The sequence below is a fragment of the Lissotriton vulgaris genome, chromosome 8 (genome assembly GCF_964263255.1).
Source record: "Lissotriton vulgaris chromosome 8, aLisVul1.2, whole genome shotgun sequence".
Taxonomy (NCBI): Eukaryota; Metazoa; Chordata; class Amphibia; order Caudata; family Salamandridae; genus Lissotriton; species Lissotriton vulgaris.
In genome coordinates this window covers 1,418,579,367-1,418,606,676 of record NC_141696.1, presented here as the reverse complement: position 1 = coordinate 1,418,606,676, position 27,310 = coordinate 1,418,579,367, and the positions used below count along the sequence as shown (strand labels likewise).

General features: G+C 45.1%; 1 protein-coding gene across 3 annotated transcripts in view; it reads left to right on the top strand.

Moving 5' to 3' along the window:
* The window catches only part of TMPRSS2 (transmembrane serine protease 2), a 306,146-nt gene that overhangs the window by 67,352 nt on the left and 211,484 nt on the right, over positions 1-27,310 (top strand). Inside the window, exon 2 of one of the 3 annotated variants that reach the window (XM_086935437.1) lies at positions 7,696-7,824. The gene's annotated coding sequence lies outside the window, so the exon portion shown is untranslated. Of the gene's footprint in view, positions 1-7,695; positions 7,879-12,015; positions 12,126-27,310 lie in introns of those variants that run through there. The other 2 variants (XM_086935438.1, XM_086935439.1) reach the window with 2 other exon arrangements.

Sequence of the window (27,310 nt, the reverse complement as noted above, 5' to 3'; positions counted from 1 at the left end):
TAGATACAACAGTAGACGTAAGCAATATGTACAGAGTTCTTGATTGATACTGGATATTCTTTATTTTTTTGAGAAACGCAACCAGCCGACACGTTTTTCGTCAGGGAAAAGTCATCCCACAACTCTTTAGGGTTGTAGAAAGTTGTGTGAACTTAGTAAAGTCCCAAAACCTGTGATAATTCCAACCCGGCTGGGTACACAATTGGACAATAGAATTACAAGACCACAAACTTAGGGGCTCATTATGATCGCGGACGGACTTGAGTCCGTCCGCGACCATCGAGGAGGAGGGAACCTCCGCATGGCCTGCGGAGTTCCCTCCTGTCCAATTAGGATGTGACCGCCACCCTGGCGGTCACATCCTCTATTTTTAACATTGCCGCGGGTGCGGCTTCAAGCTGCATCCGCCGCAATGTTAAAAATGCATACCTTGCATTTCTATGCAGAAAGCGGCAGGCACCGTGCGGTGCCTGCCGATTACTGCATACAAATGCAGGGGAGTACCATAGGTACCCCCATGTGCACCCCCCAGCCCCCCTTCACCCAGGGGGCCCGCAATGGGCCCCCGCAATGAAGCTCCGTATGCTTTTCCACGGCGGAAACCCCGCTGTGGAAAAGCATTTCTTTTTGAGCATCCTAATATGGCTGGCGGTGTCTGAGAGACACCGCCACCATATTAGGGCTTTTCTGCCGCGGTTGTAAGCCAACTGTGGCGGAAAAGCTGCGGACAGAAACCAGGACCCACCAGCCATCCTAATGTGGCGGTGGGTCTTTGGTGGGTCCGCTGCGGTTTTTCCGCATCCTCCGGGCTGGCGGTGGCTTCCGCCGGCTCGGAGGATGCGGAAAAACCGCAATCCTAATCTGCCCCTTAGTCTGCAAGGAGTCTTGGTAGTGTATTGTATTCGGAAAGCCGGTGATAATTCCAACCCGGCAGTCAGCACACGTCAAAATGATGAGAAACGGGTCTGATTAGGTGGGCTTAGTTCTAATATCACAACGAAATAGTGCCATGAGTAAGAGATGAAGAGATGAATAAGAGTCCAAATGATAGTCAATTAAAGTTCTAATTAGTAAATGTCAAACCAGAATGCGGTAAAGTATTTGGTCGGAGCGATGGTGAAGAATGGGCAGAACACGTGTGTGTGTTCCCCATGTCTTTTTGAGAAGGAAAACGATTGCGCGTCCTGGCGGCACCCTTTCTATCACGTGTGTGAGAAAATTGTCCAATATAGACCTGCACTGCACTTTATTCAACAGCTGCCAGATCCCTTTGTATGAAATGCTGTGACATCCTTTTTATGGGCGGTGGCAAAGCGCAGACATTTATCGCTTTGGATGTTTTAACACTTGTGTAACTTTGGTTGTCATTTTAAACATATGAATGTAAAATTTACTTCTTTTAAAATGATGTATGTTTTTTAGAGGGATTTTAATGGAATAACATATTTTAGTTCATGACTGTACTTTTATGCATTAAAATAATGTGAAATAAAGTAAAGATCCACTAACCTCTACCACCCTCAAAATATAGGGCAGAGCTTTTACTTATACTGCTCTGAAGGCATGGAACCAACTTCCTGTCGATCTTGGTAGAGATTGCTAGAAACCTGGCTACTTTAAAGAGCAGATGCAACACATGAGGAGCCCGAGCACCGAGATACACCTTTAGGTGTGATTCATTGCGCTTTATAGAATGGATATATCATAACAAGGATAGTGGGTTGGCAATTCTTGACTTAGGATCTTGGTTCAGGACCATCTAGTCAAGCCTCTCTGTTGACTTTGAAATAGTGGATACATGTGTTCCATTGCTGGACTTCCATTGCTTTTGGTAAACATTTTTTTTTAAATCCAAGCTGGTCACATGTGTATTTGCAATAGTGACCATATTTTAACAGATGTTGTTATACTTTGTTAAAAACCATCGTAAGATTTGTAATGTGGCCACTTGTGCATGCATAGCAAATGCATTTCCAGATGGCTATGTTTGGATGTTTTTACTAAAGTACCAAAAAAAAGTAACAAGATGGCCACATGTGCCTCCACATGCATGCAGTCACACTGGATGCTATTTTTTTTTTAAATTTTTCGATACTTTATTAAAAAACATTAAAATATGGACATCTGTCGTTGTGGAAGTGTAAGGATGCTCAATGAAGGACGTCTCTGAATTGTTACAATAAGACTTCACCAAAAAAGAGATTCCGAGATATCTGCTTGTGCGTGTGCACGCATGCTCGGGTGGCCATCTTTGAATTTCCATTTAAAGGTGAGCAATGCCTGCAGTGTCCCTGAGGGATATGTGCTTCTGTAAACAACAGCAAGCGCCTGGTAATGACGTCTGGGAAGCTGCCAGGCGCTAGCAAAACAAAAATAACAAAAAGGAAAACACTATTTTTAAACAATGAATGGATTGCCCCACCAGTTCTTGGCACAGAAGAGGACTATTTGTGTACAGATGGTGACATTGTGCTTGGGAAGAATGCAATTACTCACAGAAAAGGGAACCAATGGCTGAAGTGGGCTGATCCATTGCCAAGTGACGTATGCTCTGGTGGGCAGAAGAAAACTGTGACTGACACAACAAGAGACTAATGGATAAACGAGGTTGACTGAAAGTCCCTGTCTGCATGTATATGTTTCTGGTAAAGATTTTATTTGAGAAGCAAAAGGCATTGGCTAATGCCAGACCTCAAATGAAAGCTCATTCGCTCTTTCATTTCTTCCCACTTCAAATTCTGACCTGTTTCTCTTTCACTAAATTTAGAATAATATTCAACATTATTGGAAGTCTTTATGAGACCCGTACTGCATGTGTGTGTGTTTTGTATGTATATATACATATAATATTTATCTTGTACATGACTATATCATATTTTCTGTATTCTTTAGACCTTCACACAGTGCTCTGGAACCCAGTGAATATAGTTGACTCAATATACACTGGTGAATAATTCAGTTTGACACTTTCAGAAATATCTCTCTTTGGAATGTTGTGCTCCGTTTTTTGTTGCAACAAGCGTCTTGAATCCATGTATCTTACAGTTAAAAACTTTGCTAGCCAGTGAACATTTGTGAGTGCAGTCCTTGTCCTGTTTACACTGTTTAAACATTAGTCCCTCTTCCACCCTGGGAATGGGCAAAGGTCGTCATCTACATAACTGAACTCAGTCATTCAGACTTTGGACTGAATTCCAGTGATTACTACGGCACATCTGTTATGCAGTGCTGGCTAACACGAGTGTTGAAAAAGTTATATTCTATAACTATTGACAGAGCCTCTTCCCTCTGGGCCCTTACAGTTGCAAGAATTGATCCTCCTTTTTAGGTCGAGCCTGGGCAGCGCGCATGCGCTGCTCTGTGAGGCATGTAGTATTGAGTATGAGATGTGAAGCTACACCCACTCTCTGTCCATATTCTTCATTGGCTTGTGTTTTTGTCCTTCATAAATGCTGTCTTCTGTTTCCTTGATCGCCTTGTTAGTCCCTCCTTTGCAACGCCTTGTCTTCATTTGTAACCTAGCAAACACAAGGAGATGATAGACAGAGTGCTGAACCTTTCCAGACACTCACCCATAGTCACAGCTCTGGGTGTAATCCATAATTGTTCTTTAGCTCACTTTGCCACCCCAGTTCAGACACAGCTATATGCAAATCAGTCTTGACCCTGTGCCTCGTGGGAACAGTCCAGCCCGAACTGTCTAGCCATGTCTTCCCTGGACCGGAAACAAGCATCCTGGGACCAGTTTCGGGCTAACAGCACTCATCAGCCAGGCTACCTTGAATCCAGTGGCAAAGTGAGCAAGGGACCCACGTCTGGGCATACCCTGCCAACTTACTGTGAACAAAGCATACACAAGGAGATGATGGACGGAGTGCTGAAACTTTTCAGATACTGGATTCAAGCTAGCCTGGCTGATGAGGGCAGTTAGCCCAAAACCAGTCCCAGGTTGCTCAAAAAGGCACCCTGTGCAAATTCATTGGGACAGGCCTTGGCCTATTTAAAAAAGACTGTGTGAGAAAAAAACTTTGAATTACTTATACCCATGTACTGTGTGTAAAATCAATTGAAACCACAAACATGATGGACTATGTCTTGATGTTTCTGCTATCTAGTAGAAGAGCTTAACATGACTCTGTTAAATAATGTATGTTTGCTTAAAGTAAATTAAATCTGCTCCACAAAATTATTTTCGATCTAAGAATCTCAACAGTACTTGATATCTCATGGTTTCGAGAAATGTAAGTTTTTTTCCTTGTCTTGTGGTTAAGCTTGTCAATTGAAAGGCACAAAATGTTATTGGAGGAATGCTTGCGATGTGTCTAACCACTGGCCATCACTTCGGGTAGCATTCTAGTCCATCATTCTTTCACCCCATGACACCACAATTTGGGAGCAGCCATGTGCAAATCAGTCCTAACCCTGCTCCAATGGGGACAGACCCGCTCAAACTTATAGGCCAGGTCCTCCCTGGACCCAGAGACAATCAACCCAAGAGAGGTTTCACCCTGATTTGGGGCTCTTCACTCAGGCAATTTACAGGTGATCCTTCTTGCTAATTTATTACTCGAATGGTGGAAGGTATTATATGATAGGCTTATTAAAGGGAAGTCCTATGTATAGAAATGGAGAATAGCAATATATAATGCTTATTCTTCAGCTTTGCTAATGACCGTATTTAATATTTTTCTGGATCATCTCTCATAAAACAGACTCTTGCAAATTCTTGCTCAATCAAATAGAAAATACAATTATACTAATTTAGGCTTTTACTCTGTACCTTAATATGTAGGCAGCATACTTTGGCACATTTCCCATTAGCTTTTGCCTGCAGCAGGTAAACCTACACGCATGAACAATGGATTGCTTTGTTCGCAAAATCTTACCCTGATTCACAAACGCAAGATCATTACATATTTCCATGAACTAATGTCGCATGGTAATCTTTCTCCCATGTATGCAGATGTATCCGTTCTTGTATGGAGAGTCAACATTTATTCGGGTTTATAATGCTCATCATCATCACATGCCTGGGACTCATTTAGGCATGATCTGTGGTTCATGCATGTATGATCCCTAACATGCTATTATGAGTCTGATACAAATTCGTACTTCTCCACTATCAGTATTTGCACGCTAAGATTTTACATTTTTGGGTGAATTGCAAACTTAAACTGGTGATTTGTAACTTGTGCTCAATGGTGTCTACATGTTTTGAAGTACTGGAAGGCATGGAGAATATTCTACATAATTTAATTTTCTATAGAATATACAGTGTTGTTTGGTGCTGTACCGTGGAGGAAAACTGGTGGTCAAAGCGTTGACTGTTGTGAAAGCCTGCTTTCTGTCAAGTTACTGCAGGGGGTCTTAGACTTCCTTCTTTCTGGGTTTCTGTTCTCGTGGAAGGGAACAACAAGCTTGGTCTCTTTCATTAACTGTGCTCACCAAAACCACTTCTCCCACCTTGAGTTTTTATTGAAGGCCCTTCATGGTGGTAGATTTTTTTTCTGTCACCAGACATAGGGGTCGATTATGATTGCGGTGAATCCGCATCCTCCGGGCCGGTGGAGGCCACCGCTGGCCCGGAGGATGCGGATTCACCGCCGCGGTCAGAGAAAACACCCACTGCCAGATTATGATGGTGGTGGGAACAGCGGTGGACTGCAGGGCCGTCTGCCGCTGATCTGCGGGGTGTTGACCGCAATTTGGTGGCGGTGTCTGCAAGACACCGTCAGCCAAATTAGGATTTGTGTGAAAACATGCTTTTCCGCAGGTGGCTTTCCTGCCATGGAAAAGCATGTGGACCTTTGCTTCTGGGGGCCCCTTGCGGGCCCCCAAGGTGAAGGGGGGTGGGGGTGGGGGTGCACATGGGGGTACCACTGCGCTGTGCCTGCCGCTTTGCGCATGCAAATGCAAAGCCTGCATTTTTAACCTTGCGGCGGGTGCTGCTTCAAGCAGCACCCGCCGCAATGTTAACGATACGGGATGTGACCGCCAGGGTGGCGGTAACATCCTAATTGTCATGGAGGGAACGCCGCTGCCCTGTGGACGGTCCATCGGATGGACGCAGGTCCGTCCGCCATCATAATTGAGGTCTAGGTTTCTAGAGGGAACTGGACAGATTTTCCTGGGTCAGTTGCCACTCTCTCTTACACCAAACTGTGATGTGGTGCAGTTCTGGTTCCAGGATAACTCCAGTTTGTGCAGCCTCACATGTCTATCATTGCTAATCCTTGCTTTGGCACAATTCCTCCAGTGTGCTTTCTGCAGACTGATGCTGGAAGCAGAGGTCCTTGCGATTCTTGCTGCACATCAAGGCCACTGAAGCAGTTTAATGCCGCTTTATGTGATTTGGGGATCTTAACATTTCTAATCAGGTAGTCAGGGTGGAGAGTCCTCCTTTCTGAAGCCCGTACCCAGGCAGATGGAATAGCAGTCAGTACTGGAAACAGACCAAGCAGACAGATTTATGAATAGATGAAAGTTGAGCTGAAAAATTCAGTTAAAGGGAATATACCTAACTATCAGAGAGGAACAAAGATGTGAAAAGGATGGAGGAATGCTCTTCTGGGTAGCTTAGCAGGAGATTAAACATGAGGGCTTTGGTAGCCTGGAAAGGAAGAATGGAGAATATTTTCGAATTGTTATATAGAAACCATATACAAATCCAATAGACCCAAAGATATGAAGGGTGAGAGGAAAGCAATAGGGCGGTCAAATGGGATACCTGGAATATAAGTTAACAATGAAAAAAGGGAAATAAATGAAAAGTGATTGGTAGGGAGGGAGAGTAAAGAATATTTGAGTGAGATATATTAAATTATAGTATTTCTGCATTGGTAGAATCTGTGTACAAGTCTTGGAAGATCATTCAGGACTGAAAGGCAAAAGGTAGTTAGAAATTGTTGCAAGAGAGGAAAGACAAATCTCTGTGTATGATCACAGTAGAAATAACAGCAGAGTTCGAAGGAAGAGTTGATGCCTGCAGCGAGTGATGTAGATGCAGAAGACCATCGGCCGAAATAACTAACCTTTTCAGGAACACCCTGAACGGTAAAGGGGCAAGACGGTATAGGTAGAAGAAACCAGAAAATCGCAGTGCCAGAAACACAAAAAGAAAACCATTTGGACAATAGGCTGGAGCCTCAAACAGAAGTTGTATCCCGCTTCAACATAAACTGCATCTCCATCAACCTTCAGTGACAGTTGAATAAGCTGGGAATGGAGTAATGAATGACATTAAAATACAATAGATCTTAAGGAATTGCGATCTACAAAGGGAGAGGAATGAAATGCCATCTAAACAACCTTAGACTACATGAGTGCACAAGGGGAAGGAGCTTAACGTGTTGTGAGGGGGTTTCCTAAAGAATAATAGAGTAATCTCCTAAACCTTACTTGACTGTATGGAATAAAATACACCTTAGTATGAAAAAAATAAATAAATATATATATATATATATATATATGTATATGTATATAAATATATGTTTGTAGAGAGAGAGAGAGAGAACATTTAATCATTTGCTTAATAATTCCGTCCTGGTGGTGAAAGAAGCACATAATGGTCACAGGAAGATGACAAGAGGGTTCTTCATTTGACTGGACCACACCTAATGTGATATTACACATCTGCTGCTTGAATTTGGCACAGTTCTTGATTTGACCCACTCCCTGTTTTTGTGTTAATTCCAGGTGTCACTGCACTTCGGACCCAATGCTTCTGAAACATTGGGATCGGTAGCCTATATCATGACCCTGCTCCTGCTCGCCGGTTGATCCTGATGTGTGCAAAGATCAGGCGAAATATCAAATCATCTATCGGTAAGGCACAATATGGGCATGAATACACTCTTACACCAGCTGTTGAGTACTTCGGTAAGACACAGTAGCTAGAAGTTGCTACCAGATGGGGTGGTGGGGCCGGGGTTAATAATTTTTTTTTAAAACGTTAGAATGGCCGGCCGGCCACTGCCTCCCCTGTGTCCTGTTCCTTCTTTCTCTGCAGTCCGGCCGGCAGCAGAAGGCACCCTGGACACAGGCTCCCCTGAGCCAATCACAACGCTGCAATGCAGCAGTGTGATTGGTCTGGGCACCGTGGATCGGCGCTCAGACTTGAACAGGGAGCCTGTGCATGTTCCTCACCAGGCTGTGTAGTGCAGCCTGGTAGGAACATGTAGAGTGCACATGAACTGTTTGGTCGGCCCAAGAGGGCCGGCCAAACAGTTCATGCACACTTTGGGAGTGCAAATCACTCCTCCCATGATCTGGACAGCCCCACCCTGCCCTACCCTGCCCCACACTGCACATAGTCCATTGACTATGCAATAGGAAATAAAATGACAATAACAATTCCTTTTTGCACAGTGGGACAACGCTCCTCCGCCTTATCGGAGGAGCTGCCACTGAAGACACAACAGAGGCATGAATACACTCTTACACCAGCTGTTGTTACTTCGGTAAGACACAACATGGGCATGAATACACTTTCACAAAAGCTGTGGAGTGCTTTGGAAAGACACAACATGGGCATAATTACACTCATTCACCAGTGTTGACTACTTCAGTAAGGAACAACATGTGCATGGGTACACTTCCACACCAGCTGTTGAGTTCTTTCAGCAAGGGACTGCATGAATAAACTCCCACACCAGCTGTAGAGTTCTCTGGTAAGACACAACATGGGCATAAAAACACTTCCACACTAGCTGTTCAGTACTTCAGCAAGGGACAGCATAAATGAACTCCCACACCAGCTGTAGAGTGCTCTGGTGGTAAGACACAACATGGGCATAAAAACACTTCCATACTAGCTGTTGAGTACTTCAGCAAGGGACAGCATGAATAAACTCCCACACCAGCTGTATAGTGCTCTGATAAGACACAACAGGGGCATGAATACTCCCACACCAGCTGTTGAGTACTTCAGTAAGACACAACATGGTCATGAATACACTCCCACACCAGCTGTTGAGTACTTCGGTAAGACACAACATGGGCATAAATACACTCCCACACCAGCTGTTGAGTACTTTGTTAAGACACAACAGGGGCATGAATACTCTCGCACCAGCTGTTGAGTACTTCGGTAAGACACAACATGTGCATGCATAAAGGGGGTGGGGTCGCACACTACTCACACACCGGCGGAAGTTGCCCCTAAGGACTCTGGTCATTGTAGTAGAGTGTTCGCGATGCATCATCTTTCGATCTTGCTATCTTCGCTGTCTTCGCCATCCCTGGACACGTGTTTCGGGTTTTCAACCCTCGTCAGCAGGGATAGGCAGTGTTCTGGGGTCGCCGATGGCTGCCAATATCTGCCAGGTATAGTACCACTCCGGCGCGTAGGTGCGGGATCCCAGGCTCGTCAGCCCGCTGCTCAAGGGAGCTTAAAGTTACAAAAAGGGGGTGGGGTCGCACACTACTCACACACCGGCGGAAGTTGCCCCTAAGGACTCTGGTCATTGTAGTAGAGTGTTCGCGATGCATCATCTTTCGATCTTGCTATCTTCGCTGTCTTCGCCATCCCTGGACACGTGTTTCGGGTTTTCAACCCTCGTCAGCAGGGATAGGCAGTGTTCTGGGGTCGCCGATGGCTGCCAATATCTGCCAGGTATAGTACCACTCCGGCGCTTAGGTGCGGGATCCCAGGCTCGTCAGCCTGCATGCATACACTCCCACACTAGCAGTTGAGTGCTTTGGTAAGACACACATGGGCATAAATACACTTCCACACCAGCTGTTGAGTACTTCGGTAAGACACAACAGGGGCATGAATATACTCCCACACCAGCTGTTGAGTACTTCAGTAAAACACAACAGGGGCATGAATTCACTTCCACACCAGCTGTTGAGTACTTCAGAAAGACACAACATGGGCATGAATACACTCCCACACCAGCTGCTGAGTACTTCAGTAAGACACAACATGGGCATGAATACACTCCCACACCAGCTGCTGAGTACTTTAGTAAGACACACAACAGGGGCATGAATACACTCCCACACCAGCTGTTGAGTACTTCGGTAAGACACACAACAGGGGCATGAATATACTCCCACACCAGCTGTTGAGTACTTCAGTAAGGCACAACAGGGGCATGAATACACTCCCACACCAGCTGCTGAGTACTTCAGTAAGACACAACATGGGCATGAATACACTCCCACACCAGCTGTATAGTGCTCTGATAAGACACAACAGGGGCATGAATACTCCCACACCAGCTGTTGAGTACTTCAGTAAGACACAACATGGTCATGAATACACTCCCACACCAGCTGTTGAGTACTTCGGTAAGACACAACATGGGCATAAATACACTCCCACACCAGCTGTTGAGTACTTCAGTAAGGCACAACAGGGGCATGAATACACTCCCACACCAGCTGCTGAGTACTTCAGTAAGACACAACATGGGCATGAATACACTCCCACACCAGCTGCTGAGTACTTCAGTAAGACACAACATGGGCATGAATACACTCCCACACCAGCTGTTGAGTACTTCGGTAAGACACACAACAGGGGCATGAATATACTCACACACCAGCTGTTGAGTACTTCGGTAAGACACACAACAGGGGCATGAATATACTCCCACACCAGCTGTTGAGTACTTCAGTAAGACACAACAGGGGCATGAATACACTCCCACACCAGCTGTTGAGTACTTCAGTAAGACACAACATGGGCATGAATACACTCCCACACCAGCTGCTGAGTACTTTGGTAAGACACAACAGGGGCATGAATATACTCCCACACTAGCTGTTGAGTACTTCGGTAAGACACACAACAGGGGCATGAATACTCTTGCACCAGCTGCTGAGTACTTCAGTAAGACACACAACAGGGGCATGAATACACTCCCACACCAGCTGCTGAGTACTTCAGTAAGACACACAACAGGGGCATGAATACACTCCCACACCAGCTGTTGAGTACTTCGGTAAGACACACAACAGGGGCATGAATACACTCCCACACCAGCTGTTGAGTACTTCGGTAAGACACACAACAGGGGCATGAATACACTCCCACACCAGCTGTTGAGTACTTCGGTAAGACACACAACAGGGGCATGAATATACTCCCACACCAGCTGTTGAGTACTTCAGTAAGACACAACAGGGGCATGAATATACTCCCACACCAGCTGTTGAGTACTTCAGTAAGACACAACAGGGGCATGAATTCACTTCCACACCAGCTGTTGAGTACTTCGGAAAGACACAACATGGGCATGAATGCACTCTTACACCAGCTGTTGAGAACTAAAGTAATAACGTGTTAAAGTGGGGCGGATTATTGTATACTTGGGCATTTATGTGTACTTAATTGCATTTAATTTGTTGCAGGTATCTTTTAATTTCGATGTGATGTTTTGTTTGTGATTCCCTAAAAAATATATGCTATATTGTATCTGAAAATGTATATATTTAGTCAGCTCACAAAGGCATGCAAGAGTATGTAAACGAAATTAAATTAAAATATTCAGACACTATTCATAGGATTGTGCCCTCTGTGCAGCTTCACTAATGGGCATTTAGAATTGTTGGGCCCGATTAAAAAAATGTGTACTGGTACTTTTTAACATACTCATTAATACCTTCGTGATTCAGGCCCAATGTCCCTTAGGAATAGATGCATGCTTTCTTTGCTGTGTGCTTTCTGTGCTGTGCTCTCCAGGGTTTGAGGAGAGGTGTGGCAAAGCTGTTCGCCACCTGTGCACACACACCAGAGAAGCATCTTTGAGCAGGTGTGGACATTGCTGCATTGTTTACCCTGACGCCTGGACCAGCTCACACTCCTTTGTAGTGTACACACCACCCCTTGCACGTCAATCATTTACATTATGCATTGGTGGAGGTGACATTCTTTCGGATTGCCAGAGGTAAAGAAAGCAAACATTAGCTCCAGGAGCCTCGCTTTTGGCCTGGGTCCCAACCCTCCTGCCCTTTCAGCAAGTGTTGTTTATGTAACGCTGTTGCTTAGCCCCGGTGCTCCCCAGAGCCAGTCGCAGCAGAGGGAGTTGGTCGTGCTGAGTCAGATGCTGGGTCCGACCAATCTGGAATCCTCTCAGACCGAGATGGAGAAGCGGGTGTGCACCAGAACTTGCATGGTAAATACACGTGCATTTATTTACTTCACTTTCTTCTGTAGCACAGGGGGTTATTCAGAGGTATTTTCACGCCTTAAGCTTTGCAGGAAAAAATATAATGAACATTTAGGAGGCAAGGCAAGAAAAGGGAGGGGTGGAAGAAATGGGAAGTAGACAGGAGGGCTTCGATATCCAAAGTTTGTGAAAACGGAACAGATGAGCTTCTATCAGTGGCTTGAAGGAAAGGTTTGATTGGGCCCTTAGAGGTGCAGGAAGGGTGTGCCAGAGGGTTGCTGAAGCATCAGCGAGTGATTCCTTCATGAGGAAGATACATTTTGAAATTCGGGGTTTCAGAGACAAGGAGATTTTGCTCCTAGTCCCCTTTGTCCATCAGAGGTAGTGGGCAGATGAACCTTTCAATGCAGGTTTTCCAAATGAAAAGTCGTATAATCCACAGGTTTTGCATTTCATTCCAGCCAGGGTATCTCGCTGAATTTCATCTTGGAAGAGATGGGTCTGGCTATGGACAGCTGTGATTGGGAAGGAGAGGTCATGGCTTCTGAGGTTTTAGATATTGTTCTTCATCCCTATCCAATGCATGACATGTGATGTGTATGTGAACACTTTATGGTATATATTCATGTGCCGTATAATGTTCTACGTTGTTGGCTAATGCCTATTTTCTTTCCCCATACGTGTATACATACTGATGGATGGGAAAATTGTGGAATGCTTTTTACAAACATTCCCATCTCACTCAGGACCCTGTGCACCTCATATGTGGTCTTTTTGACATACAATATACATGTGCACGTGTAGTAAACACATTTTGCACACTTTTTCCTTTATTGCATTCTCTAGGCGCAAGTTTCTCTTAGAATTACAATGGCCTCTTTGAAGCAATCCCTCCATCTTTAGTGTGCTGTGTTCGGCTCACAGGGGAGAGTCCTGTGCACCTGTTGTCTTTTGGTCTGGATGAATCTTTGGTTATCTTGCTGAACTTCTGCCTTTTTTTGGGGGGGGGGGGCTACAGTGCTTTTATTTTTATAGAAATATTGATACACAACTTGAAGGTGTGTCTAGAATGGATGAATAAGTACTTTTTAAAACATGACAGCTGGTTTGGTCACCAGGTGTGATAATGCTATGAAAGCAAAGTGAAAATGTTCAATGAGTAAACAAGGAGGTTTTTGGAAGCGTTTAAAGCAACATGGGGAGCACAGAAACACACGGCGAGACAGAGTAGCGCAGACATTGAGGGAGACGTCATACAGAGAGGCGATGGAGCAACACGGACAGCGGGGTAAGGGGGATGGGAGGGGGAGTAGAGAAGCACAAGGTGAGACAGAGCAACACGGAGGGGCATGGGAGCAGATAAACACACAATATAGCTGGAAAATGCAGACAAAATGTCACCCAACGTAAGCAAGACCTAAACGTACACATTTTCTTAAAAAGAGCATGAGCGTGGGTTATGTACTTTAGGTATTTTTAAGGAAATTACATGGAGTGATATTTGACAAGTGAGTGGTATTGTGGTTCTCAACTTATCAAAATCTGTGCTAAACATTAATGTGAACAATGAGGGAAAGTAGAATTTGAAAAAATGAAATCCAGGTTCAGGTACGTTTTTTGGACTTTAGAGAGCCGTGTGCCCCTCGGCAGGCATGAAGGAAAATTCCTGTGAAATTCTCTCTATAGAATCAAAGAAGCTTTCATACCTGCACATCTGTTGTTATCATGCTCGTGCCCTTATCTTGACCTACCTCTTGTTCTTGCTGTTTCGTAAGTTCTTGTCCTCAGAGTGTTACATCGATTGCAAAAATAAAACAATGGAGTCATTTAAAGTTTAACCAAGCATGACCGGATATCAAATACATCGATGATTTGTTTGCATTACACCTCAGGCGCTGGCTGTTCCCTTGGTTGCTCCCATCTGATACAGAAGGGTACTACACTTAGATGTTTCCAAAGGTAATTTGTCTGAGCTGCAAATGTCAGAAAATGGCCGAGTATACCTAGTTTGAGTTCAGGGAGAGAAACCAATGCTGTGGGCAGTGAATAATGAGCAGACTTCCATGGCCATGAGGCTTCCCTAGCCTGAAAGTGCCATGTCCATGGTGCCGAACGGAGCACACTCCGGCGATTCAAGGCCCCTTGACTCTTCTGTTGGTCTCCTTTTTGTGGTATTGTGGATCCTCCTATGACCAGCACCTTGATAATGACCTGTCTCCCAACAGAACATGGAGCGAGATCCTATATGGGTCTCCCACGGGTTTTCTCACAAGACCAGGAACCCTAATTTCCACCCTGGCCTTCTCACAAAGGTGTCCCAGATACCTCATCTGCATGCACTTCTGTCCACATGAATGTTGTAGGTGTATTGTCTGGTGTGAATGTACGTGTCTCGAGTTTTTGTCGTGTGCCTTTTTGTGAATGATGTCTTTGCGTGAATGTGTCTCAGTAGAATTGCCACCTGCATACCTCCCTGTATAAGTTGCCACTGATTGCTTATGTTGCTACATCTGTATCTTCTGACTGTGTATGTATGCCCAGATGTGGGTCCCTTGCTCACTTTGCCACTGGATTCAAACTAGCCTGGCTGATGATGGCTGATTAGCCAAAACCGGTCCCAGAATGCTTGTTTCCAGTCCAGGGAAGACATGGCTTGCCAGTTCGGGCTGGACTATTCCCATGAGGCACAGGGTCAGACTGATTGGCCATGTCTGAACTGGGGTGACAGAGTGAGCTAAAGAATGATGATGGATTAAACCTAGATCAGTTGACTGAGGGTGAGTGCTTGCAATGTTCAACACTTCGTCCATCATCCCCTTTGGCTTTAATAATTACTATTCCCACTCCAGCAAATTCAACAGTAGGGAAAGTGTTGGATAGTGGGTGGGTAAAAATTACTGTTCCCACTCCAGTGAGTGCAACAGTAGGGAAAGTGTTGTATAGCGGAGGAGAATAATTTACTATTCCCACTCCACGGAGTGCAACAGTAGGCAAAGTGTTGGATAGCGGAGGAGATCAAATTACTATTCCTACTCCAGCAAGTGCAACAGTAGGGAAAGTGTTGGATATCGGAGGGGAATAATTTACTATTCCCTCTCCAGCAAAATAATAATCATGAATTAAAAATTACTTAAATAATAAAAAAAGTACCTCTCACTAAATACCCCGATAAATAACACCACCACTATTGTAAAACATGACACAATTAACAATTAATTCACTAACTAATAACAATAAACAAGAACATTAAAAACAGAGTAATAAATTAATTCATACTATTAATACTATAAAATAACAATAAATAAATAACTGACAAAATAAAAATTGTTACATTTTAAATACTTGCCATACTACTCCCCTCTAAATACACAACTCACTCATAAAAAATTGACACAATTTACATATTTACCCATTAGTTATTAATAATTAATAACCAATTATTAATGTATAAATAACAAATTATTTAACACAATTAATGTTAATGTTAATGTTATGGGGTATTTATAAAGTGCACGGCTACTCCGTGGAGTGTCCCGGCGCTAACAAGTCCCCCTTGACAGAGAACAGTGTTCAACCTCATCCTACAAAGTCCCCATTACTGATGGAACAGCCAGGTCTTAAGTTGGCGCCTAAAACTAAGGAGCTCTTGTTCTTGTCTGAGAGAAAGAGGCAGACCATTCCATAGTTTTCCCTCTACCATCTGGAATGAGCGTCTCCCCTTCCTAGTCCGCATGAATTTAGGTACTGACAGCAAATGTTGGGTTGATGACCTCAAAGTCCTGGCTGGGGTATAGGGTATCATTTTATTTCTGATGTACTGAGCTCCGCTGTTATGGAGCGCCTTAAAGTCCAACACAAGGGACTTAAAATTAACCCTATTTTTCACTGAGAGCCAGTGCAGGGATTTTAAAAGAGCGGCCATGCGAGTCTTGGGCCCGATGAGGGAAGTGGCTCTAGTGGCCGCATTCTGAACTACCTGCAGGTGGCTCAATAGATAATTTGGTATGCCCAAGTAAAGCACATTTGCATAACCCAGCCTTGACATAATCAAGGCTTGGAGAACTGTTTTTCTGTGGGATATGGGGAGCCTAAAACACGTGCCAGCCACTGATTGGACCTGGGACTTCATAGACATGTGCTAGTCAAGTAAGACTTCAAGATTTTTCACAGTGGTAACTGGACTAGAAGGTGGAGACTGATCTTGAGGCCACCATTTATGCCATTCATCACCCGGAGTGTGTCCGAAGAAGATTATTTCAGTTTTGACGGAGTTGCATGACAATTGGTTTTGTCGGAACCAGGCAAATATTTTAGTCAGACATAAATTAATTGTGTTATCACTAAACACCTTGTCCTTCTCACATGTGAACAACAGTTGAGTGTCGTCGGCATAAGTTATGACTTTTGCCCCATGATGTTCAGCTAGGGATGCCAGTGGGGCCATATAAATATTAAATAAAGTTGGACTCAGGACTGAGCCTTGTGGCACTCCAACATTCAGTGGTGGAATATCTGCTAAGAAGGGGGGAGACCAGACAGATTGCTGTCGGCCTTCCAGAAAGGAAGAAAACCACCTGAGAACCGGGCCCCTGATACCGCATTCACAGAGTCTCTGTAAGAGTCGTCCGTGGGGCACGGTATCAAAAACCGCTGAGAGGTCCTGCAGTATCAATACTGCCTTACCTCCTCTATGTAGGGTAGCTTTGATGGTTTCAGTGACTTCAATAATGCAGTTTATGTACTATAGTTCACTCTAAACCCAGATTGACTGGGATGAAGAGACTTAGTAGCCTCTATGAAATCTGTAATAACCACATTCACATACTTATCCAGCACCTTGGAGAAGGAAGCAGTGATATTGGCCTAGAGTTGCTTACCAATTAACAAGATGAAATATTAAATAATATTAATTAAGACAAATTATAAATGAATGAATTATAATTAAATTACTTCCCACCCTACTCCCCTATAAACCCTCAACCCGCTCTTAAAAAAGAACACAATTAAAATATTTACCAATTATTAACAAAATATTTACCACAATTAATAACATAAAATATTAAATGCATACATATTAAATAATACAATTATTAATTAATTATAATTACATTACTTCCCACCCTACTCACCTATAAACCCACAACCTGCTCCTAAAAAATGACACAATTAACATATTTGCCAATTTTTTATTAATAATTAAAAACCAATTAACAACTAATAAATGAATTAACACAATTAACAATGTAAATGATTACATACAAAAATAATAATTAATTAACATTATTAGTTCATACATTTTAATTAAATTACTTCCCTCCCTATAAACACACAACCCGCTACAGGAAATAAAACGCAATATTTAATTTCTTAAAAAAATGAATACATTCAAAAAATGTATTAAAAAATATATCTATTCCCCTATAAATCCACAACCTGCTACGGAACTAAAATACACAAAAAATTATTAACATAAAAGTATAGTTTATTTTTGTAAAGTATGTTTGAAATTTTTAGAAGTAGTTAATTTTAACACTAAAATACAGAACACTAAAATACATTTTCATATTTTTAACAATGATAATACTAACTTCGATATTAAAAAAAACGATATTTCTTACCAGCGTGTCGATATTCTGGTCGACGATATTCTTGCAGGTCGATATTGCTTCACATCGATATTTAAACATCGATATTATGGCATATAGATATTTAAACATAAATATTATGAATCTATACCCCAAAACCTGCCACTCATATTCTGTGTATCAAGGGGCACTAGCGTAACAAAACTTGAGGGGCTCTCCAGCACACTACACAGAGGAGCCCCCTCCGGACTCAGTTAGGAGTTCTCAGGCCAGTGCACTGTACTGAGACAGGCCCCTGGAGCAGGCCCCCGCTGCACTGCAGGGGAGCAGTGGTCTATATCATGCCACTGTGAGGGGGATTTATACTGCTGATGTTGTTGTACCTGATCTGTGTGCAAACAATGCTTACACTGCAGATGCCCGTGCTGAACCGTTTGATTACTATGATTCTTCGTCTACTGCTGCCTGTGCTGTACCAGTTGTGGGTGAGGTATACTCTCCTGTCGGCTGCTGTTGTGGGTGAGGTAGACTCTCCTTGCGGGTGCTGTTGTGGGTGAGGTAGACTCTCCTTGCGGGTGCTGTTGTGGGTGAGGCAGACTCTCCATGCTGCTGCTCAGGCTATGCCAGATCTCTCTGTAAGGGAGCTGGCTTTGTAGGGACCCATGCTAAATCTATTCTGTGTTTAAGGATAATTGCACTGCTGCTGCCCAAGCTGTCCAGCTAGTACATGAGGTGTGATTGTACTAAGGCAATGTATTTATGTTGTGTGTGGTAGGCTTGCACTGCTGTAGTGTCTCATTACCTGGTCTATATGTGGGGGGGGGGTACTTGGATTGGTGCCTGAGAAGTCCATTTACTACATGAGACAGGTTTGCACTGCTATTGTCAATTGTTGGAAATAGCACTTTCTGCAGCGTCACCCGTAAACAGTTTGCTTTCCTCCTCTCCTTTTCGTTTAATTCATTTTTGTTGGCTTTAGGATTTGGGCACTTTGCCACTGTTAAACAGTACTAACGTGCATCTGCTTTAAAAATGGTAACATTGGCTTATCCACAACTGTCATATTTAATTTACTTATAATTCCCTAGCAAAGTGAACTACATGTATCCAGGGCCTGTATGTTAAATACTACCAGTGGGCCTACAACACTGATTGTGCCACCCACTCCAGTAGTCCTTTAAACATGTCTCAGGCCTGCCATTGCAGAGTTTGTGTGTACAGTTTTAAACTGCCATGTCGGCCTGGCAAGTTAACCATCTTGCCAGGCCCAAACCCTCCTTTCTAATACATATAACGCACCCTTAAGGTAGGTCGTGGACTGCCCAATGACAGGGTTCAGTGTATTTGAAAATTACGACATGTACTTTTAAATTTTACATGTACTGGTAGTAAAGAGACTCTTAAATTAGTTGTTTACTACTGCAAGGCATGTCGCTCCCATAGGTTAACATTGTGATTACCTTCTTACATCATATAAGTGTAATTTCCAATTGATGGAAACCCCCAGTTTGGTGTCTCTGGAATCACAATTTAAAATCACAACTTATGGTGAAGTCGAATTTTAAATTGTTATTCGATAAATGGCACTTTTAGAAAGTTGCCATTTGTTTACTTTAGTCATTTGGTGCCTTCTGCCTGTCTCTGAATACACGTATGGGGTTGGTAACAGTTGGGCTTTGTGCATTCTCTTTAGACATCCACACACAATGGAACGTTAGGTATGACTTGATGGGCCAATACGTGGCTTGGTGGGGCGGGGGGGAGCTGAGAACTGCATCACACCTGAATAGGCTGTGTCCTCTCCATGCACAAAGGGCTGCATACCCCCCTGTAGTGAGTCTGGAGCCAGGGCAGGAATGGCCAAGTCTCTGTGCACTTCAAAGGCATCTCTTTGAAGTCTCCTCCATTTCAAAGACACAACTGGGTATAAGTACTGGCCCTCTGATACCACCAGCTCATTGCACGTCTGGACCTGTGGATACTCTACCAGAAAGAAGGACTGCTGTGCTGCTAGAAGGGTACCACTCTGTTGGACTGCCACTAAGCTGGACACCTGCTCTGCTGTACTGACTTGCTGCCCTCTTCCTTGGGAGTGAGAAGGACTGGACCTGCTTCTCTCCAACCCAGAACCAGAGTGACTCAAAGGGTTTGGCTGCTTGCCTCCTATTGAAAGTCTCAGGGACTTCAAAGGCTTCATTCCACTCATCACCAGCACCTGGACTTTGCCATCTGAGAGTCCTGCCCTGCCATGTGGTGCCAATCCAGTCATGGGTCCTTGGAAGTGGGTCTAAGGTGCTGCAGCGTCTGAAAACCCACGCATTATTGTTGTTGCGTAGCTTTTATCCGGCACATCACCTTCAACGCTGACACCTTGCCGCTGCTGAAAGGACCAAAGGCATTGCATCACTGACTGCACTGCACCTCGCTTCCAGGTCCCAAGGCATCCTCGACCTGCGCAGCTCGACGACAACGCATCACCTCCATCTTTGAGTTCATGCACGACCCATCTTTGACTTGTGTGGCTCAGAACAGACACATCACCTGCATCTCAAGAAACCGACGCCAACGCATCGCCTTCTCTGCTCCACTCATCGAATCGTCCTTGACGATACAACAAGGTACTTTTCAGCAGACAAGGTTGCTCCCTCTATCCGACCCTCGCTCAATCGCGGTCATCCTCAATGTTTGAATTTGACCTGGTCTAGCGTGACCAGATGGCCTCAGTTGACACGTTATGCTTTCAACACTACATTTAAGTTTATACTTTAACCCCTTCGCTGTGGCGGGAATTCCGCCGCAGCGCTAAGGGGGCTGGGGGGGCCGAGCGGCGCTCGCATGCTCGTGACAGAGCCGCTCCGTCACGAGCCGCGGTTGAGCTGTGCTCATGACGGAGCGGTTCCGTCATGGCCCCGCCCGCTCAATGGAACGTGCAGCGCAGGCGCGGAGTTCGCGCCGCGCAGGCGCGCCGAGCGGGCCATGACGGAACCGCTCCGTCATGAGCACAGCTCAACCGAAGCTCATGACGGAGCGGCTCCGCATGAGCATAGAAGGGGTTAAAACATTTATAACTGGTTCTATGCATTGGATTTTTTGCCGATTTGGCCTTGTTTTGTTCAAGAACTTAACTCTGTGTTTCTAACATGGTGTATATTGTATTATGTTGGGTTCTCACAGTTGTAAGTGTTGCACAAATACTTTACACATTGCCTCTTAAGTTAAGCCTGACTGCCCAGTGACAAGCTACCAAAGGTGAGCACAGGTTAGTTTAGGGTGTGTATCTGACTTAACCTGGCTAGGATTGTGGTTCCTACTTGGACAGGTAACATACCTCTTCCGACCAGATATCAAATTTCTAATGCCCATGCATTGAACGCTTGTGAGCGAAATGTACACTGGCATGTGAGGGTGCACTCCATTGCTGCTTTTGATGGTAGACCTTTTTACATATGATGTAAACCTGCACTGCTCCTGTCCAGGCTATGGGTAAGTGATGCTTGCAGTGTTACCACCTCCCACAGTGCACCTGCTGTGGGCGAGTGATGTTTGGACGGCTGCCACCCAAGTTTCACCTGCTCTATAAATGAGTGAAGTTTGCACTGCTGCCTTACATGCTGCACCTGCTGTATGGGTGATTCCTGCTTGAACCTCTGCCTCCTATCCTGCAGCTGCACCTACTCTATGGGTGAGTGAATTGTGCAGTGCTGCTGCCTTCCATGCAGCACATGCTGTATGGGTGAGTGATGCTTGCACTGTTTCTGCCTCCAGCAATGCATCCGCTCTGTGGGTGAGTGATGCTTGGACTGTTGCTGCCTTCCACAATGCACCCGCTCTGCAAGTGAGTGTTGCTTGCACTACTGCCTAACATGCTTCACCTGCTGTATAGGTGAGTGAAATTGGCACCAGCTCTGTGGGTGAGTGATGGTTGGACTGTTGCTGCCTCCCACAATGCACCCGCTCTGTGGGTGAGCGATGCTTGGACTGTTGATGCCTCCCTCAATCCACCAGCTCTGTGAGTGAGTGATGCTTGCACTACTGCCTCCCATGCGGCACCTGCTGTGTAGGTGAGTGAAATTGGCACCTGCTCTCTGGGTGAGTGATGGTTGGACTGTTGCTGCCTCCCATGCTGTCCCTGTTCCATGGTCAAGTGATGTTTTCACGGTTGCTGCCTCCCATAATACACCCGCTCTGTGGGTGAGTGATGCTTGGACGGCTGCCAGCCATGCTGCACCTACTGCCTAGGTGAGTGAAATATGCAGCGCTCCTACCTTTGGTGATTGATTTAATGAGTTTATTACCGCTGTCCATGCATCTAAGGGCTGTCTGTGTGTGCGTTTGAGCGTGTAAAATCAGCACTCCCTGTAGTGTACATGTTCTGTGTGAGATGAATTCTGTTGTACTTGGTCTGTGTGTGTGTGTTTCACTGCTGCTGTGCCTGTGACACTTACACTGCGTACACTGTTGCCGCCCATGCTTTTCACCTGTAAATGTAAATGTAAATGTAAGGTGTTTTATAGCGCGCTCAATTACTACCGGAGTATCCTGGCGCGAATGACCGCTGGGGAACCCGTCCTGGCTTTCCCTGTGAGATGGTCCCATGCTGGGTATCTCCAAGGTGAAGCCAGGCATCCCCGGCATCTGTGGGGGGCCGTTGTAGAGATGAGGCAAGCTTAATGCCCAGAGTTACCGAGTGTGATCACTGCCCAAAGTGGGCACCGAGGCGAGAATTATCAGTCCGCTGACCCTGGTCCTCGACCCTGCCGCGTCGGGAATCGAACCCTGGTCCCGGGCCGTTCTCAGCCTCCGGGTCTGCCGCCTCTAACCAGTGAGCCACACCTCTCTACACCCTGTGGCGTGTGTTCTAGTGAAACTTGTTAAAGGACTGGACTAGGAAAGCTGTGACGCTGCTTGCTTCAGGCTTGTCGCCTGTTCTCCCCCGGTGACGTGGTTAGCACTCTCTTGGTGCTTATGTGACACTGTAGGAATGGAATCTTGAAACTGGGACACCTTGTTCTCACCGAAGCACTAAAAGACGCTTATCAGTATTTATTTACAATGGGTGTATGTGCAGTTAATATTTACCCTTGCAAATTGAAGTTATTACTCTGTTTATCGCAGTAGTTGTGCAATTTATTAACCGGCATTAAAACGTGGTATTTAATATTGCTGTTGGCTGACGTTTCATTATTATGTTTGTACACGGGACAGGAAATTCATAAGGATATTAGTGCAATTTTACATCATAGTCCAGAACAAGACTTACTTTCCTTAAGCAAAATCTCAGCAACAAGATTTTCATTCAATCGTTGTCTGTCAGTCCTTTTAGAGTTAGGGTTACCCTTGGTTTGCAAACGTCAGTCTTGAAGTAAGTTTATTTTTACTTCTACTTGCATCCCACAACATTATTTTATTTAAACACAGCATAGCAATGATTTTTCCCTTTTAATTTACCATTCGAACACAGCTGTTCTCCATGTTACAACTGTAACTTAAATATGGTTGCCATACAGTACGCCGCATGTGTTCTTTGATAGAAAACCCTTTGCCAAATTCCATAAGCCATGTTGAATTATCACTGCATGCACTATGACACATGCGACCAACAAAAAAGCATTGGCAAAGGAAATGGCTCAGCCTTTCAAAGCTGCAACCTATTGGATTTGCCAGTGCTTGTTATTTTAGGTGACAGTGAGCTTTAATGGCTGTAATAAATCCATCTATATATCCAGGGCCAGGAATATATTCTTGGTCTCATAGAGATTTTCTTTCTTTCACGACTTCTGGTGCCAGATCTGGAAATAATAAAATTCATTAGCCATCCAAGCATTGGTCTTGCTTAGCATAAACTACCATCAGGATTCTCTGTTAGTTACTTAGGTCAGAACACGGAATATCATTTTTGGTCTGCTCCCTTTTCCTACATTTGCCGCCATATGTGTCTCTTCTTCTAACTTTAAAGACTCTATGTGGTCCATTAGGATGTCGGGCGGTGGCACCACCGCGGTGCCGGCAGTGCCGGCAGTGCTGGCGGTGCCGGCAGTGCTGGCGGTGCGGTAAAATGCATTTTTCTGTCCGCTAGCAGCGGTACTCACGTCTGCCATATTAGTATGGCCAATCATAGGCCATTTCCCATCCACCGCGGTGCGGCAAGACCGCTATCAAAGTGCGCTCACCGCCACGGCAGTGGGAGCCTTTGGAGATTCACCGCCGTGCGGAATGACGTCTGCCCCGCTCCACAAATTAGAATGCCCCAAACAAGCAGACTGTAGTAAAGTGTTTTGCTTATTACTTTCATTCCCACTTTTTCCATTGCTCAGCCTGTATGTTACCTGATTGTATGATTCTGTCATGGAATGTTGGTGTGCATGATGATCTGAGAAACCGGCAGTTGGAGATGGATGGCTGAGCAGATAAGAAGATGCTCCTGGTGGGGCTACCCTTTACCCTCTTACCTAACTATTTACTATATACTTGATCTGGAATGGTAAACTGAATAAATCTACTTTCTGGAACCTTCTATTTAGCTACTTGTCTACATTACTACTACCACAAAGACGCACCACTGCGGAGACACTGCGCAATCAGAGACGGCAGAATTTCGACAGCGGACCACGAAACCAGAGTCCCGGTCCACACCACCCGGTCACGACCGCCATGGACCCAGCTCTCACTTTTTTCTGGTGCTGTACCTGCTACATCACCAGCAACTCATGGACCGCTGTGGACGCCGCAGCAGGTATGCAACCACAAAAACACAAAACACAACACATGGGCTGACACAGGGTCCAAATCCACCTCCGACACACTGCTGGGGATAGGAACACATCCACAAGGGCACCCACACATGACCCACCTGCCACTAAGTCACCCCTCCGCATCCAGGATACACATACACCGCGATATTGCAGCAATGTCCCGGTCACATCACCGCAGCGGTGAACACAAGGGAATACATGCGTAAAATGCAGAAGGCAGTGCCAGACAAAGGCATGGACAAGTCACAAATACCACAGGGCCAACACTACTCCCACCACACATTAGCACATCCCATGAAGGCACATGCCATGTGCCCATCCTGTACACCCCCATGCACAACAACAAGCCAGGTCAACGCACACCCTGCACCACACAACAAACAACCAGGGAGACAGCCACTGCTGAAGTGGCTACACAGGAGCACACAACACACAGCACAGTAGCACAGGGCCAGGGAAACACACACACTACAACATCACCATACTCAGGGAAACAAAAATGAGTACAAGTACCACATGAACACATACAAGGAACAAACATACAAATGGACACACAGCCTGCATAGTCACACATACATACCACAGTAACATACAGACACATACACACCCCAAATGCTAACAGCAATGGATCACAACAAATAGGAAAGCCAAAGTGGGATGCACACAAATGGAAGGCCATGGAGACACACAACAAGCATGTGCACACCACATGCAAGACAAGGAACACAGAACACCCCCCTCAGACCATCAAACCACACATGGGTGGTACAGTCAGTGAAGTCAAACCACAGACACAACAGTGCAACAACACACGGAGACAGCAAGGCAAACCATGTATAGGCACAAGGATGAAAGGAAGGCCCTGAAGTCAAACTGTGAACAGCCACACGTGCACACAACCACTTCACAGGAGTACACCAGCAGCACAACACACAGGGCCCATTAACACACACCATGACTGCCAAACACCAGGAGGAATGTACACACATACCCCTCTCACACCAGCAGCACATAACACCAGTGCCAAACACACTGAAGGCTGGCAATACTTGCCAGTCTATACACACACAAACAAACACACACCCTGGGTGGAGCCACACACACACAGGGATGCCAGAACAAATTTCTACATAAAAACAACAGACAAACACATAACCCAACAGAAACAGACACAGAACCACAACAAAAACAGACATGCCCTGTACAGCCAAACTGTGGAAAGGCAATGGGAGCACAGACACACCAGGAGTGCACAACCTAATCTCTCAGGAACAATGCACAGACAACATACCACAACACACACAAGAAGTGCACCATTACAGAACAACACAGCCACAGCAAACAAACAACAGATGCACATGCAAACAAATCAGAGCAAACACTACAGGACATCAGGGGATGCACACCAGGCAATGACAAGGCAACATACACATAGGACTGCATGCACTACAAGCAGTGTGTGCACACCAAGCATACCAGTCAAGCACAGACATGAGTGACACAACATCAACCCACACAACACAAATCAGCACAGCACAAAGAAAACAGCAAACAACTCGGGCCAAGATGGCGGACGCGTCAGTGTCCGAGTGAGCAGTGCGGCAGGAGGCTCCCGACTGGCTCTGCAAGGCACAGTGATTTTAGCAGCGAATGTGCAATAAGAGAGTGACCTCGCTTTCTGTATTTCCAGACGAGAGATAAAATCAAATACTCATGGTTCACAGACAGTCGCCGGCTCTGGTATGCGACTGGATCCGTGGAAAAGCTACTCGCGTTTTCTTCGTTCGGCGTGGCAGCGGCGGACTCACCCCTCCCCTTCCACCACACCTGGTCAGAGCATACGCCGAGAAACGCCGGAGACCGGAGAACACCAGCGTCTGCAGCAGATACAAACACAGCAGAAAGAGCTTCATTCTTTCGAACAAGTAATGGCACCAAAAAACCCCACCACTGGCGTACAAAGGCAGCAGAAGCCAAAAACAAGGGCAGCTACAGCGGCAACACAGGAGATTACTCAGCCTACGGGGGGAGCAGCACCAACAGTATCATTAGCAGCTGGCATAGTGAGTACAACTAGCACAGTCTCTGTTGGAGCCCCGTGTGTGAATATCTCTCAAAATATGACTGATACACCTGTTCTTTTCAGCGAGGCCCCTTCAGAAGTACCAATAGTTTGTTTGAATAGCTTTATTTCGATATATTTGTCATATCATAAAAGCATTACAATACAAAAATGAATAAAATTACATTGCAATCTAACAATTCATTCCTCTCAGACAATATACGTTATGAAATCTGCAATAAAATATCATAAAAATAGATAGTTTGCCCAAGAGTAAAAACAGGCTAGGGGGTAAATCGAGCAAAACATATTACTGAAGGAGCGATTTTCTCACAGATCTTATCCGCCATGCCCAGCCAAGGAATTTTGCCAGACAGCATGCGAACAGAGGGCGAGCATCTGATCGCAATATACGTAGGGCTTCCAGATGCGATCTAGTGCCCAGGCTCCTGCATAGAGGTTTCAGCCATCTGTTCCTGGGCGCTACATAGGCGGGACACTCAAACATTAAATGTGCAATTGACTCAACCCTAGTTTCACAGAAAGGGCAATACGGTATGGTTTGCAATGGTGGCTTCCAACTCGATGTGAGCTGCCCTAAAGGAAGAACTCCCACCCTGAATTTAAAATACAATGATCTATCGCCCGGATTGAGAATCAAGTCCAGATAAGGTTCTCTAGAGGGAAGCTCCTTAAATGATAAAAACTCTGACAGTTCTACATGATTTGGGGTTGTTCGATCTGTCGTTAGCCACCCATGACCAATATAATTTCTTAAGCAACTGTTTGGAT